This window comes from Dendrobates tinctorius, unplaced genomic scaffold (genome assembly GCF_039654945.1).
Source record: "Dendrobates tinctorius isolate UK_male_01 unplaced genomic scaffold, ASM3965494v1 ptg000071l, whole genome shotgun sequence".
Lineage (NCBI taxonomy): Eukaryota > Metazoa > Chordata > Amphibia > Anura > Dendrobatidae > Dendrobates > Dendrobates tinctorius.
The window spans coordinates 10,915,642-10,930,631 of NW_027361739.1; the positions used below are offsets into that span (position 1 = coordinate 10,915,642).

General features: G+C 54.7%; 1 protein-coding gene across 1 annotated transcript in view; it reads right to left on the reverse strand.

Annotated features, from left to right (window-relative positions):
• MAPT (microtubule associated protein tau) overlaps positions 1-9,611 on the reverse strand; it is a 172,869-nt gene extending 163,258 nt beyond the window's left edge. Inside the window, exon 1 of the mRNA XM_073582383.1 lies at positions 9,551-9,611. The gene's annotated coding sequence lies outside the window, so the exon portion shown is untranslated. The remainder of the gene's footprint in view (positions 1-9,550) is intronic.
• Between the last annotated feature and the right edge of the window lie 5,379 nt (positions 9,612-14,990).

Sequence of the window (14,990 nt, forward strand, 5' to 3'; positions counted from 1 at the left end):
CATGTGCACACTGCTGCCAGGAGGAGGGAGAGGGGCTGTCACCATGTGCACACTACAGTCAGGAAGAGGGAGAGGAGCTGTCACCATGTGCACACTGCTGACAGGAGGAGGGAGAGGGGCTGTCACCATGTGCACACTACAGCCAGGAGGAGGGAGAGGGACTGTCACCATGTGCACACTACAGCCAGGAGGAGGAAGAGGAGCTGTCACCATGTGCACACTGCTGCCAGGAGGAGGGAGAGGGGCTGTCACCATGTGCACACTGCTGACAGGAGGAGGGAGCGGGGCTGTCAGCATGTGCACACTGCTGCCAGGAGGAGGGAGAGGGGCTGTCACCATGTGCACACTGCTGCCAGGAGGAGGGAGCGGGGCTGTCACCATGTGCACACTGCTGCCAGAAGGGAGCGGGGCTGTCACCATGTGCACACTGCTGCCAGGAGAAGGGAGAGGGGCTGTCACCATGTGCACACTGCTGCCAGAAGGGAGAGGGGATGTCACCATGTGCACACTGCTGACAGGAGGAGGGAGCGGAGCTGTCACCATGTGCACACTGCTGACAGGAGGAGGGAGAGGGGCTGTCACCATGTGCACACTGCTGACAGGAGGAGGGAGCGGGGCTGTCACCATGTGCACACTGCTGCCAGGAGGAGGGAGCGGGGCTGTCACCATGTGCACACTGCTGCCAGGAGAAGGGAGAGGGGCTGTCACCATGTGCACACTGCTGCCAGGAGGAGGGAGAGGGGCTGTCACCATGTGCACAATACAGCCAGGAGGAGGGAGAGGGGCTGTCACCATGTGCACACTGCTGCCAGGAGGAGGGAGAGGGGCTGTCACCATGTGCACACTACAGTCAGGAAGAGGGAGAGGAGCTGTCACCATGTGCACACTGCTGAGAGGAGGAGGGAGCGGGGCTGCCACCATGTACACACTGCTGCCAGAAGGGAGAGAGGCTGTCACCATGTGCACACTGCTGCCAGGAGGAGGGAGAGGGGCTGTCACCATGTGCACACTACAGCCAGGAGGAGGAAGAGGAGCTGTCACCATGTGCACACTGCTGCCAGGAGGAGGGAGAGGGGCTGTCACCATGTGCACACTACAGTCAGGAAGAGGGAGAGGAGCTGTCACCATGTGCACACTGCTGACAGGAGGAGGGAGAGGGGCTGTCACCATGTGCACACTACAGCCAGGAGGAGGGAGAGGGACTGTCACCATGTGCACACTACAGCCAGGAGGAGGAAGAGGAGCTGTCACCATGTGCACACTGCTGCCAGGAGGAGGGAGAGGGGCTGTCACCATGTGCACACTACAGTCAGGAAGAGGGAGAGGAGCTGTCACCATGTGCACACTGCTGACAGGAGGAGGGAGCGGGGCTGTCACCATGTGCACACTGCTGCCAGGAGGAGGGAGAGGGGCTGTCACTATGTGCACACTACAGCCAGGAGTAGGGATACGGTCTGTCACCATGTGCACACAACAGCCAGGAGGAGGGACAGGAGCTGTCACCATGTGCACACAACAGCCAGGAGGAGGGAGCGGGGCTGTCACCATGTGCACACTACAGCCAGGAGGAGGGAAAGGGGCTGTCACCATGTGCACACTACAGCCAGGAGGAGGGAGAGGAGCTGTCGCCATGTGCACACTACAGCCAGGAGGAGGGAGAGGGGCTGTCACCATGTGCACACTGCTGCCAGGAGGAGGGAGCAGAGCTGTCACCATGTGCACACTACAACCAGGAGGAGGGAGAGGCGCTGTCACCGTGTGCACACTGCTGACAGGAGGAGGGAGCGGGGCTGGCACCATGTGCACACTGCTGCCAGGAGAAGGGAGAGGGGCTGTCACCATGTGAACACTGCTGCCAGAGGGAGGGAGAGGATCTGTCACCATGTGCACACTGCTGACAGGAGGAGGGAGCGGAGCTGTCACCATGTGCACACTGCTGCCAGGAGGAGGGAGAGGGGCTGTCACCATGTGCACACTGCTGCCAGGAGGAGGAAGAGGGGCTGTCATCATGTGCACACTGCTGCCAGGAGGAGGGAGCAGGGCTGTCACCATGTGTACACTGCTGCCAGGAGGAGGAAGAGGGGCTGTCATCATGTGCACACTGCTGCCAGGAGGAGGGAGCGGGGCTGTCACCATGTGCACACTGCTGCCAGGAGGAGGGAGCGGGGCTGTCACCATGTACACACTGCTGCCAGGAGGAGGGAGAGGGGCTGTCACCATGTGCACACTGCTGCCAGGAGGAGGGAGAGGGGCTGTCACCATGTGCACACTACAGCCAGGAGGAGGGAGAGGGGCTGTCACCATGTGCACACTGCTGCCAGGAGGAGGGAAGAGGGGCTGTCACCATGTGTACACTGCTGCCAGGAGGAGGGAGCGGGGCTGTCACCATGTGCACACTGCTGCCAGGAGGAGGGAGCGGGGCTGTCACCATGTACACACTGCTGCCAGGAGAAGGGAGAGGGGCTGTCACCATGTGCACACTGCTGCCAGGAGGAGGGAGAGGGGCTGTCACCATGTGCACACTGCTGCCAGGAGGAGGGAGAGGGGCTGTCACCATGTGTACACTGCTGCCAGGAGGAGGGAGAGGGGCTGTCATCATGTGCACACTGCTGCCAGGAGGAGGGAGAGGGGCTGTCATCATGTGCACACTGCTGCCAGGAGGAGGGAGAGGGGCTGTCACCATGTGCACACTACAGCCAGGAGAAGGGAGAGGGGCTGTCACCATGTGCACACTGCTGCCAGGAGGAGGAAGAGGGGCTGTCATCATGTGCACACTGCTGCCAGGAGGAGGAAGAGGGGCTGTCATCAAGTGCACACTGCTGCCAGGAGGAGGAAGAGGGACTGTCATCATGTGCACACTGCTGCCAGGAGGAGGAAGAGGGGCTGTCACCATGTGCACACTACAGCCAGGAGAAGGGAGAGTGGCTGTCACCATGTGCACACTGCTGCCAGGAGGAGGAAGAAGGGCTGTCATCATGTGCACACTGCTGCCAAGAGGAGGGAGAGGAGCTGTCACCATGTGCACACTGCTGCCAGGAGGAGGAAGAGGGGCTGTCACCATGTGCACACTGCTGCCAGGAGGAGGGAGCGGGGCTGTCACCATGTGCACACTGCTGACAGGAAGAGGGAGAGGGGCTGTCACCATGTGCACACTGCTGCCAGGAGGAGGGAGAGGGGCTGTCACCATGTGCACACTACAGCCAGGAGGAGGGAGCGGGGATGTCACCATGTGCACACTACAGCTAGGAGGAGGGATAGGGTCTGTCACCATGTGCACACTGCTGCCAGGAGGAGGGAGCGGGGCTGTCACCATGTGCACACTGCTGCCAGGAGGAGGGAGAGGGGCTGTCACCATGTGCACACTACAGCCAGGAGGAGGGAGCGGGGCTGTCCCCATGTGCACACTGCTGACAGGAGGAGGGAGAGGAGCTGTCACCATGTGCACACTGCTGCCAGGAGGAGGGAGCGGGGCTGTCACCATGTGCACACTACAGCCAGGAGGAGGGATACGGTCTGTCACCATGTGCACACAACAGCCAGGAGAAGGGACAGGAGCTGTCACCATGTGCACACTGCTGCCAGGAGGAGGTAGAGGAGCTGTCACCATGTGCACACTTCTGCCAGGAGGAGGGAGCGGGGCTGTCACCATGTGCACACTACAGCCAGGAGGAGGGAGCGGGGATGTCACCATGTGCACACTACAGCCAGGAGGAGGGATAGGGTCTGTCACCATGTGCACACTGCTGCCAGGAGGAGGGAGCGGGGCTGTCACCATGTGCACACTGCTGCCAGGAGGAGGGAGAGGGGCTGTCACCATGTGCACACTACAGCCAGGAGGAGGGAGCGGGGCTGTCCCCATGTGCACACTGCTGACAGGAGGAGGGAGAGGAGCTGTCACCATGTGCACACTGCTGCTATGAGGAGGGCAAGGGGCTGTCACCATGTGCACACTGCTGCCAGGAGGAGGGAGCGGGGCTGTCACCATGTGCACACTACAGCCAGAAGGAGGGAGCTGGTCTGTCACCATGTGCACACTGCTGCCAGGAGGAGGGAGAGGGGCTGTCACCATGTGCACACTAAAGCCAGGAGGAGGGAGAGGGGCTGTCACCATGTACACACTACAGCCAGGAGGAGGGAGAGGAGCTGTCACCATGTGCACACTACAGCCAGGAGGAGGGAGAGGGGCTGTCACCATGTGCACACTACAGCCAGGAGGAGGGAGAGTGGCTGTCTCCATGTACACACTACAGCCAGGAGGAGGGAGAGGAGCTGTCACCATGTGCACACTACAGCCAGGAGGAGGGAGAGGAGCTGTCACCATGTGCATACTACAGCCAGGAGGAGGGAGAGGAGCTGTCACCATGTGCATACTACAGCCAGGAGGAGGGAGAGGACCTGTCACCATGTGCACACTACAGCCAGGAGGAGGGAGATGATCTGTCACCATGTGCACACTGCTGCCAGGAGGAGGTAGAGGGACTGTCACCATGTGCACACTACAGCCAGGAGGAGGGAGAGGGGCTGTCACCATGTGCACACTGCTGCCAGGAGGAGGGAGAGGATCTGTCACCATGTGCACACTGCTGCCAGGAGGAGGGAGCGGGGCTGTCACCATGTGCATACAACAGCCAGGAGGAGGGAGAGGATCTGTCACCATGTGCACACTACAGCCAGGAGGAGGGAGAGGGGCTGTCACCATGTGCACAATACAGCCAGGAGGAGGAATAGGGTCTGTCACCATGTGCACACTACAGCCAGGAGGAGGGAGAGGGGCTGTCACCATGTGCACACTGCTGCCAGGAGGAGGGAGAGGAGCTGTCACCATGTGCATACAACAGCCAGGAGGAGGGAGAGGATCTGTCACCATGTGCACACTACAGCCAGGAGGAGGGAGTGGGACTGTCACCATGTGCACACTACAGCCAGGAGGAGGGAGAGGGGCTGTCACCATGTGCACACTGCTGCCAGGAGGAGGGAGAGGGGCTGTCACCATGTGCACACTGCTGCCAGGAGGAGGGAGCGGGTTTGTCACCATGTGCACACTACAGCCAGGAGGAGGAATAGGGTCTGTCACCATCTGCACACTACAGCCAGGAGGAGGGAGAGGGGCTGTCACCATGTGCACACTACAGCCAGGAGGAGGGAGAGGGGCTGTCACCATGTGCACACTACAGCCAGGAGGAGGGAGAGGGGCTGTCACCATGTGCACACTACAGCCAGGAGGAGGGAGAGGGTCTGTCACCATGTGCACACTACAGCCAGGAGGAAGGATGGGGGCTGTAACCATGTGCACACTGCTGCCAGGAGGAGGGAGCGGGGCTGTCACCATTTGCACACTGCTGCCAGGAGGAGGGAGAGGGGCTGTCACCATGTGCACACTGCTGCCAGGAGGAGGGAGAGGGGCTGTCACCATGTGCACACTGCGGCCAGGAGGAGGGAGAGGGGCTGTCACCATGTGCACATGACAACCAGGAGGAGGGAGAGGAGCTGTCACCATGTGCACACTATAGCCAGGAGAAGGGAGAGGGGCTGTCACCATGTGCACACTGCTGCCAGGAGGAGGGAGCGGGGCTGTCACCATGTGCACACTGCTGCCAGGAGGAGGGAGAGGAGCTGTCACCATGTGCACACTGCTGCTATGAGGAGGGCAAGGGGCTGTCACCATGTGCACACTGCTGCCAGGAGGAGGGAGCGGGGCTGTCACCATGTGCACACTACAGCCAGAAGGAGGGAGCTGGTCTGTCACCATGTGCACACTGCTGCCAGGAGGAGGGAGAGGGGCTGTCACCATGTGCACACTAAAGCCAGGAGGAGGGAGAGGGGCTGTCACCATGTACACACTACAGCCAGGAGGAGGGAGAGGAGCTGTCACCATGTGCACACTACAGCCAGGAGGAGGGAGAGGGGCTGTCACCATGTGCACACTACAGCCAGGAGGAGGGAGAGTGGCTGTCTCCATGTACACACTACAGCCAGGAGGAGGGAGAGGAGCTGTCACCATGTGCACACTACAGCCAGGAGGAGGGAGAGGAGCTGTCACCATGTGCATACTACAGCCAGGAGGAGGGAGAGGAGCTGTCACCATGTGCATACTACAGCCAGGAGGAGGGAGAGGACCTGTCACCATGTGCACACTACAGCCAGGAGGAGGGAGATGATCTGTCACCATGTGCACACTGCTGCCAGGAGGAGGTAGAGGGACTGTCACCATGTGCACACTACAGCCAGGAGGAGGGAGAGGGGCTGTCACCATGTGCACACTGCTGCCAGGAGGAGGGAGAGGATCTGTCACCATGTGCACACTGCTGCCAGGAGGAGGGAGCGGGGCTGTCACCATGTGCATACAACAGCCAGGAGGAGGGAGAGGATCTGTCACCATGTGCACACTACAGCCAGGAGGAGGGAGAGGGGCTGTCACCATGTGCACAATACAGCCAGGAGGAGGAATAGGGTCTGTCACCATGTGCACACTACAGCCAGGAGGAGGGAGAGGGGCTGTCACCATGTGCACACTGCTGCCAGGAGGAGGGAGAGGAGCTGTCACCATGTGCATACAACAGCCAGGAGGAGGGAGAGGATCTGTCACCATGTGCACACTACAGCCAGGAGGAGGGAGTGGGACTGTCACCATGTGCACACTACAGCCAGGAGGAGGGAGAGGGGCTGTCACCATGTGCACACTGCTGCCAGGAGGAGGGAGAGGGGCTGTCACCATGTGCACACTGCTGCCAGGAGGAGGGAGCGGGTTTGTCACCATGTGCACACTACAGCCAGGAGGAGGAATAGGGTCTGTCACCATCTGCACACTACAGCCAGGAGGAGGGAGAGGGGCTGTCACCATGTGCACACTACAGCCAGGAGGAGGGAGAGGGGCTGTCACCATGTGCACACTACAGCCAGGAGGAGGGAGAGGGGCTGTCACCATGTGCACACTACAGCCAGGAGGAGGGAGAGGGTCTGTCACCATGTGCACACTACAGCCAGGAGGAGGGAGCGGGGCTGTCACCATTTGCACACTGCTGCCAGGAGGAGGGAGAGGGGCTGTCACCATGTGCACACTGCTGCCAGGAGGAGGGAGAGGGGCTGTCACCATGTGCACACTGCGGCCAGGAGGAGGGAGAGGGGCTGTCACCATGTGCACATGACAACCAGGAGGAGGGAGAGGAGCTGTCACCATGTGCACACTATAGCCAGGAGAAGGGAGAGGGGCTGTCACCATGTGCACACTGCTGCCAGGAGGAGGGAGCGGGGCTGTCACCATGTGCACACTGCTGCCAGGAGGAGGGAGAGGGGCTGTCACCATGTGCACACTGCTGCCAGGAGGAGGTAGAGGGGCTGTCACCATGTGCACACTGCTGCCAGGAGGAGGGAGAGGGGCTGTCATGGCTGTCTCATAGAGCACTCCTATGAGTCAGAGTATGGGAGAGTCGGGAGACAGCTCTTTTCTGAACAATCAATCAAACCAGAGTTCAGCTAACAGCTACTGTGTCTATTGTGTATTGGGGCTTAGAGGGAATTGATCAGTAGGGTTTTGACACCTAATCAGAGCAGTATAATATAAAGACAGAGACCCTAATTCCAGCAACACAGCACTTACTGGGCAGCTTCCTGCAGTATTGATAACATCATTATTTTACCAGCAGGAGATTATCACTAGAGGAGTAGTAGTCTCATGCAATGTAGTCCGCCACATTAATGAGCTCAGAATATCCCTGCCCACACCAATGATTGGCAGCTTTCTGCCTATGCACAGTGCACACAGAAAACTGCCAATCAGTGATGTGGGCAGGGTTATCCAGAGTTTAGAATTCAGAGAACTGGTAGATTTGCAACAGATAAAACAGTGATATTATAAAAACAACAGCAAGCAGCCCAGTAAATGACACACGGCTGGAATCAGGGTCTCTCCCTACATCATGAATATCTTAGATGGGGTAACAAAAACCTTGTGAAAGATTCCCTTTAAGACTATGACAGCCGTTCTCAGGTAAGTGATGGGACCAAAGGTTTCTGTGTACTTGTCTGCAACATGTCATCTTAGTACTGCAAAGAAAAGCCGCAGCAGCTGATATGTTACATACATGTTGCCTTTGCTGGAATTAAAGGGGTTTTCCTGATTCAGAGAAACCCTGCCCCGTGGCTGGAATTTGTATTCAAAAACAAAACCCAAGAAAAGAGACAAAATGAGCATATGGCTATGTACCCACGGAAAACAAGCGTTTTGCAAGCGTTTTTCGCTTGCGTATTCCAAGCGATTAGCATCGCTTGGAATGTGATAGGTAAGATGTTAAAATAATAATAAAAAAAATATATATTGTTATTCTCACCTTCTGACAGCCCCCGATGTGTCTGCGGCGCTCCCGGCATTGTCCGGTCCCAGTACTGCTTTGCGCGAAGGACCTGAGATGAAGTCACGCTCTCAAGAGAACGGGAGCGTGGTGAGAGGCGGGAAGGACTCCGGAGGCTGCTGGAGGGTGAGTATATCACTATTTTTTATTTTTATTCTATTTTTTACAGGATTATGGCACCCAGGACCTGGAGGACAGTCTCCTCTCCTCCAGACCCTGGGAACCATCCGCACATGAAGCGCTCACTTCACACATGGTGGACATAGCCACTTGCGTAAAGTAAGCGGATCAATGCATTCCTATGGGTGCGGAATCGCCGCGATTCCGCAAAAGGAATGGGCATGCTGTGGACTTTTCCACGATGCGATTCCGCAGCGGAAAAATCCACAGCATTGCGGAATCCCATTTGCATGGGATGTGTTTTCTTTGCGTTTTCGCGGCGATTCCGCAGCGGGAAAACGCAAAAAAAAAACGCAACATGTGCACACAGCCTATACCCTGAAGTAAGTAAATAACAATAATACATATAAATAACATAAGATACTTAGATAAAGGGGTAGTCCACTAGTAGGGTAACTCATTCTTGATCTAAATGTTTGGTCCCGATAAAATAAAAAAACCTGTACTCACCTCCCGTGCTGTTTCCGCGGTGTCGGCACTGGCGGTCCCGGGGCTGTGGTGCGGTGTTGTGACGTGATGCCCGTTTTGAACATGAAGAGGACGTCTGGCCGCAGGTGATCGCTGACGTCCTCTTCATGTTCGTCAGAAGGCGGGGAGAGTGACGCTAGAGCTGATTGGGCACCGGGCATCACGTCACAACACCGCATCACAGCGACCGTGAGCGCCGGGACGGGAGGTGAGTACAGGCTTTATTATTTTATCAGGGCCAAACATTTAGCTCAAGAACGCGTTGTCCTAGTAGCTGACAACCCCTTTAACACTATTTTGATCAAAAAAGCGTAAATGCTAAAGACAGGTTCGGACCGTCCCGATCGGGGTCCACCTTGTCGTGGTGGGATAGTGTAATACCCTCTTCTTTACATGACTTATTACTTACTTGCTGCAGGGTATATGCTCATTTTGGGGGTTTTGCCTGTGTCATGGCCGCAGTGTGAATGAGCTCTTACACACGGCATGTATGCCAACTTATGCGCCAGCTCGTTTCTTTGTATTAAAAAACAAACACATTGAGGTTCACTCACCCTCCCCAGGTCCACCTGAGTGTTCGCTGCCGCTCCTGGTGTCTGTTATTAGTGCCGGACCCTGAGGAAAGTAAAGAGGTTTTTGCTGTTTTAAAATAAATCACAGCCGGGCACCGAGGGTTTATAAAACCTCTTTACTTGTCTAGTGGAGGTCACAGTTCACACCGTGACCCCGGCCACATTCACTGTCATTGATTGTTATCACATTGTCAGGTATGTGCAGACTGTCAGGGCATGCTGAGAGCTGTAGTTCTAGCACAGCTGGAGCAGAGCAGCACCCTGTACACTGTGGGCATGGAGCACATGGCTGACCTTCCTAGGACCATCTGTACTGTAGGTCCTCGCTCACATACGTAGCATTGAGCTCTGCACTACAACCCCCAGCAATCCCTGTAAATCTATCCACTGCGGGTAGAGCTGCCTTATGAAGTCAAATACTCCCCCGTTAGAAAACTACAGCTGCCAGCATGCTCTGACAACTCGCGGATGTCAGGGCATGCTGGGAGTTGTAGTTTCCTAACAGGCTACAGAACACGGCCGCAAAACTGCCCCACAGCTCTCCCAGCTCATGACAATGTCAACTCACCGTCCTGTACCGAACACAGGCGGGGAGAAAACGTGACTGTCAGCTAAACAGCCTTGTGATTGACAGCTCGTACTTTGCTTCGCTCCCGAGATTGCGCGACGCTGTGGTGGGCGGGGTTATGTGCGAACGCGCCTTTAACCACGCCCACTAGCGGCGATGCACCTCCCTGGTGCTGCTCTAACTGCTACTGCTGCGCCTGGTGGTTACCATGGAGACAGGATCAGCAGCAGCCGAACTCTCCATCCCTCCCCCTACATACTGTGTCTTTGTGTGAGAGGGATCTGTCTGAGGCGCCCACCCTGATGGGAGAGATTTTTTTTTTTTACCAGGTTGTGATCATAAAGCATGAAACACAGAAAAATAATACAAAATTAGAGAATCCTCCTTGTAATTAAGTAAACCAAAAAGAAATGTACCACTATAGGCGGGAAATATCATAGGACATCCCAGGCAGGACACATTATGGGGCATCACAGGCGGGAAATATTAGGGGCATCACAGGCGGGACACATTATGGGGCATCACAGGCGAGACACATTATGGGGCATCCCAGGCGGGAAATATTAGGGGCATCACAGGCAGGACACATTATGGGGCATCCCAGGCAGGAAATATTAGGGGCATCACAGGCGAGACATATTATGGGGCATCACAGGCGGAAAATATTAGGGGCATCACAGGCGAGACACATTATGGGGCATCACAGGCAGGAAATATTAGGGGCATCACAGGCGAGACACATTATGGGGCATCCCAGGCAGGAAATATTAGGGGCATCACAGGCAGGACACATTATGGGGCATCCCAGGCAGGAAATATTAGGGGCATCACAGGCGAGACATATTATGGGGCATCACAGGCGGAAAATATTAGGGGCATCACAGGCGAGACACATTATGGGGCATCCCAGGCGGGAAATATTAGGGGCATCACAGGCGAGACACATTATGGGGCATCCCAGGCAGGAAATATTAGGGGCATCACAGGCAAGACACATTATGGGGCATCCCAGGCAGGAAATATTAGGGGCATCACAGGCGAGACATATTATGGGGCATCACAGGCGGAAAATATTAGGGGCATCACAGGCGAGACACATTATGGGGCATCCCAGGCGGGAAATATTAGGGGCATCACAGGCGAGACACATTATGGGGCATCCCAGGCAGGAAATATTAGGGGCATCACAGGCAAGACACATTATGGGGCATCCCAGGCAGGAAATATTAGGGGCATCACAGGCGAGACATATTATGGGGCATCACAGGCGGAAAATATTAGGGGCATCACAGGCGAGACACATTATGGGGCATCCCAGGCGGGAAATATTAGGGGCATCACAGGCGAGACACATTATGGGGCATCCCAGGCAGGAAATATTAGGGGCATCACAGGCAAGACACATTATGGGGCATCCCAGGCAGGAAATATTAGGGGCATCACAGGCGAGACATATTATGGGGCATCACAGGCGGAAAATATTAGGGGCATCACAGGCGAGACACATTATGGGGCATCCCAGGCGGGAAATATTAGGGGCATCACAGGCGAGACACATTATGGGGCATCCCAGGCAGGAAATATTAGGGGCATCACAGGCGAGACATATTATGGGGCATCACAGGCGGAAAATATTAGGGGCATCACAGGCGAGACACATTATGGGGCATCCCAGGCGGGAAATATTAGGGGCATCACAGGCGAGACACATTATGGGGCATCCCAGGCGGGAAATATTAGGGGCATCACAGGCGGGACACATTATGGGGCATCCCAGGCGGGAAATATTAGGGGCATCACAGGCGGGACACATTATGGGGCATCACAGGCGAGACACATTATGGGGCATCCCAGGCGGGAAATATTAGGGGCATCACAGGCAGGACACATTATGGGGCATCCCAGGCGGGAAATATTAGGGGCATCACAGGCAAGACACATTATGGGGCATCCCAGGCAGGAAATATTAGGGGCATCACAGGCGAGACATATTATGGGGCATCACAGGCGGAAAATATTAGGGGCATCACAGGCGGGACACATTATGGGGCATCCCAGGCGGGAAATATTAGGGGCATCACAGGCAAGACACATTATGGGGCATCCCAGGCAGGAAATATTAGGGGCATCACAGGCGAGACACATTATGGGGCATCCCAGGCGGGAAATATTAGGGGCATCACAGGCGGGACACATTATGGGGCAACACAGGCGAGACACATTATGGGGCATCACAGGCGAGACACATTATGGGGCATCCCAGGCGGGAAATATTAGGGGCATCACAGGCGGGACACATTATGGGGCATCCCAGGCGGGAAATAGGGGCATCACAGGCGGGAAATATTAGGGGCATCACAGGCAAGACACATTATGGGGCATCACAGGCCAGACACATTATGTGGCATCACAGGTGGGGCACATTATGGGGCATCACAGGCGGGACACATTAGAGATATCACAGGCAGGACACATTATGGAGCACCACAGGCGGGAAACATTAGGGCTATCACAGGCGGGACATATTATGGGGCACCACAGGCTGGACACGTTATAGGGCATCACAGGCCGGACACATTATGGGGCATCACAGGCGGGACGCATTATGGATCATCACATGCCGGACGCATTATGGAGCACCACAAGCGGGACACATTATGGAGCACCACAGGCGGGACACATTATGGGGCATCACAGGTGGGGCACATTATGGGGCATCACAAGCGGGTCACATTAGGGGCATCACAGGCTGGTCACATTAGGGGCATCACAGGTGGGACACATTATGGGGCATCACAGGCGGGTCACATTAGGGGCATCACAGGTGGGACACATTAGGGGCATCACAGGCAGGACACATTATGGGGCATCCCAGGCAGCACACATTATAGGGCATCACAGGCAGAAGATATCCTTGGGCATCCCAGATGAGGCACATCATAGGGCATGTCAGGTGGGACACATTATAGAGCATCACAGCAGGAGACGTCATAGGACATCCCAGACTAGATACATCTTAGGACATCCCAGGTGAGACATATTATAGGGCTTCCCAGGTGGGACACATTATAGGGCATCACAGGCAGGACACATTATAAGGCATCACAGGCAAGAGATGTCATAGGGCATCCCAGACTAGACACATCATAGGACATCCCAGGTAAGACATATTATAGGACTTCTCAAGTGGGACACATTATAGGGCATCACAGGTGGGAGTCGTCATACCTTAAACCTGGCCCAGGGGCCTAGCGAGGAGCGGGGACCGGACCGGGCCCCAAACACCAGTAAGGGCAGTAATGCCCTGATGGCGGCACATCATTATATGGGTGGGTTGTAGTGGGTTTCCCCATAATTATTATATTATTGGGATATATGTCTGATTTTTCAAATGTTTTTAATGTATTTGTATCACTATATATTTCAATAAATTTATTTTTATAATCATTTCTTTGACTGTGCACAGGCTTCAATTAATGTGATTCTTTTTCGTCTTTATCATACATTGTTCATTTGCGATATTGTTTGCAGCACCACTACATACAAAAAGTGATTTTTTTTTTTGTGGTGCCCGTTCTTCCTTTATTTCTTTTGGTCAATATAATATGATGGTCCCCCCAGTCCCACACACACAGTATGGTGGCCCCCAGACACAGTAGGATGGCCTTCCATACAGTTTAATTGCCCTAAATACAGTATAATGGGCCCCACCACACAGTATGATGGCACCCACACAACTCTCCACACAGTATAATGGCACCCCACTCAAAACAGTATGATCAGCCTAACTTAGCCCTCCAAACAGCATAATGGTCTCCATATAGCCCTTCAGGCAGCATATTGCCCCCTCATAGCCACACAAAGAGTATAATTGGCCACCACACAGCCCACCACAAATTATGATTACCCCCACATAGCCCCAAACACTATAATGGCCTTCACATAGAACTCCAAACAGTATAATGGCCCCCACATAGCCTTCAAAACAGTATAATGGCCCCCACATAGGCCTACAAACAGTGCAAAGTCCTCACATAGCCGTCCAAACAGTATAATGACCCCTACGTAGCCCTCCAAAACAGTATAATGGCCCCACATAGCTCTCCCAACAGTATAATTGACCCCAGTTAGCCTCCCAGTTGACTACTGCTAGGGAAGACTGGGACACATTTGAGATGGATGGGCGACAAGCTGGAAGGAGTAAAGAACATCGATGATGACTCAAGTTCCAGCAACGACATCGGAAGTCAATAGAATATCTATTAGCAAATCAACCATGAAGTCACTGGACAAGGTCTTCAAATCAAGGAACATTTCACTGGCGATGAAGGCACAGCTTGTGCCTAGTCTAGTCTTTTCTGTGGTAACTTATGGATGTGAAACCTGGACGAGAAAGAAACAAGACAGAAGAATTGACACCTTGAAAATGTGGTGCTGGAGAAGGATATTATCCATACCTTGGATGGCCAGAGGAACAAACTAATTTTAGAACAAATCAAGCCAGATTTGCCACTTGAAGCAAGGTTCATCAAGTTATGACTTGTCTACTTTGGACACATCATACGAAGAACTCAATCATTGGAGAAGGACAACACGGTTGGAATAATAGAATGAACAAGACGAAGAGGAAGACCAGCAACCCAAAGGCTTGATACTATCAAGATGTTGGCGGAGAAGACCCTCTTGGACCCATCTAGCTTTGCACAAGATTGATCTTCCTACAGAGCGTTTTTATCCATAATAATGATACTAGCCCTCCAAATGGTATAATTGGCTCCAACATAGACCTCCAAAGAGTATAATTGGTCCCCACAATGCCCTTCAAACAGTATAATGACTCCATTCCAGCCCGCC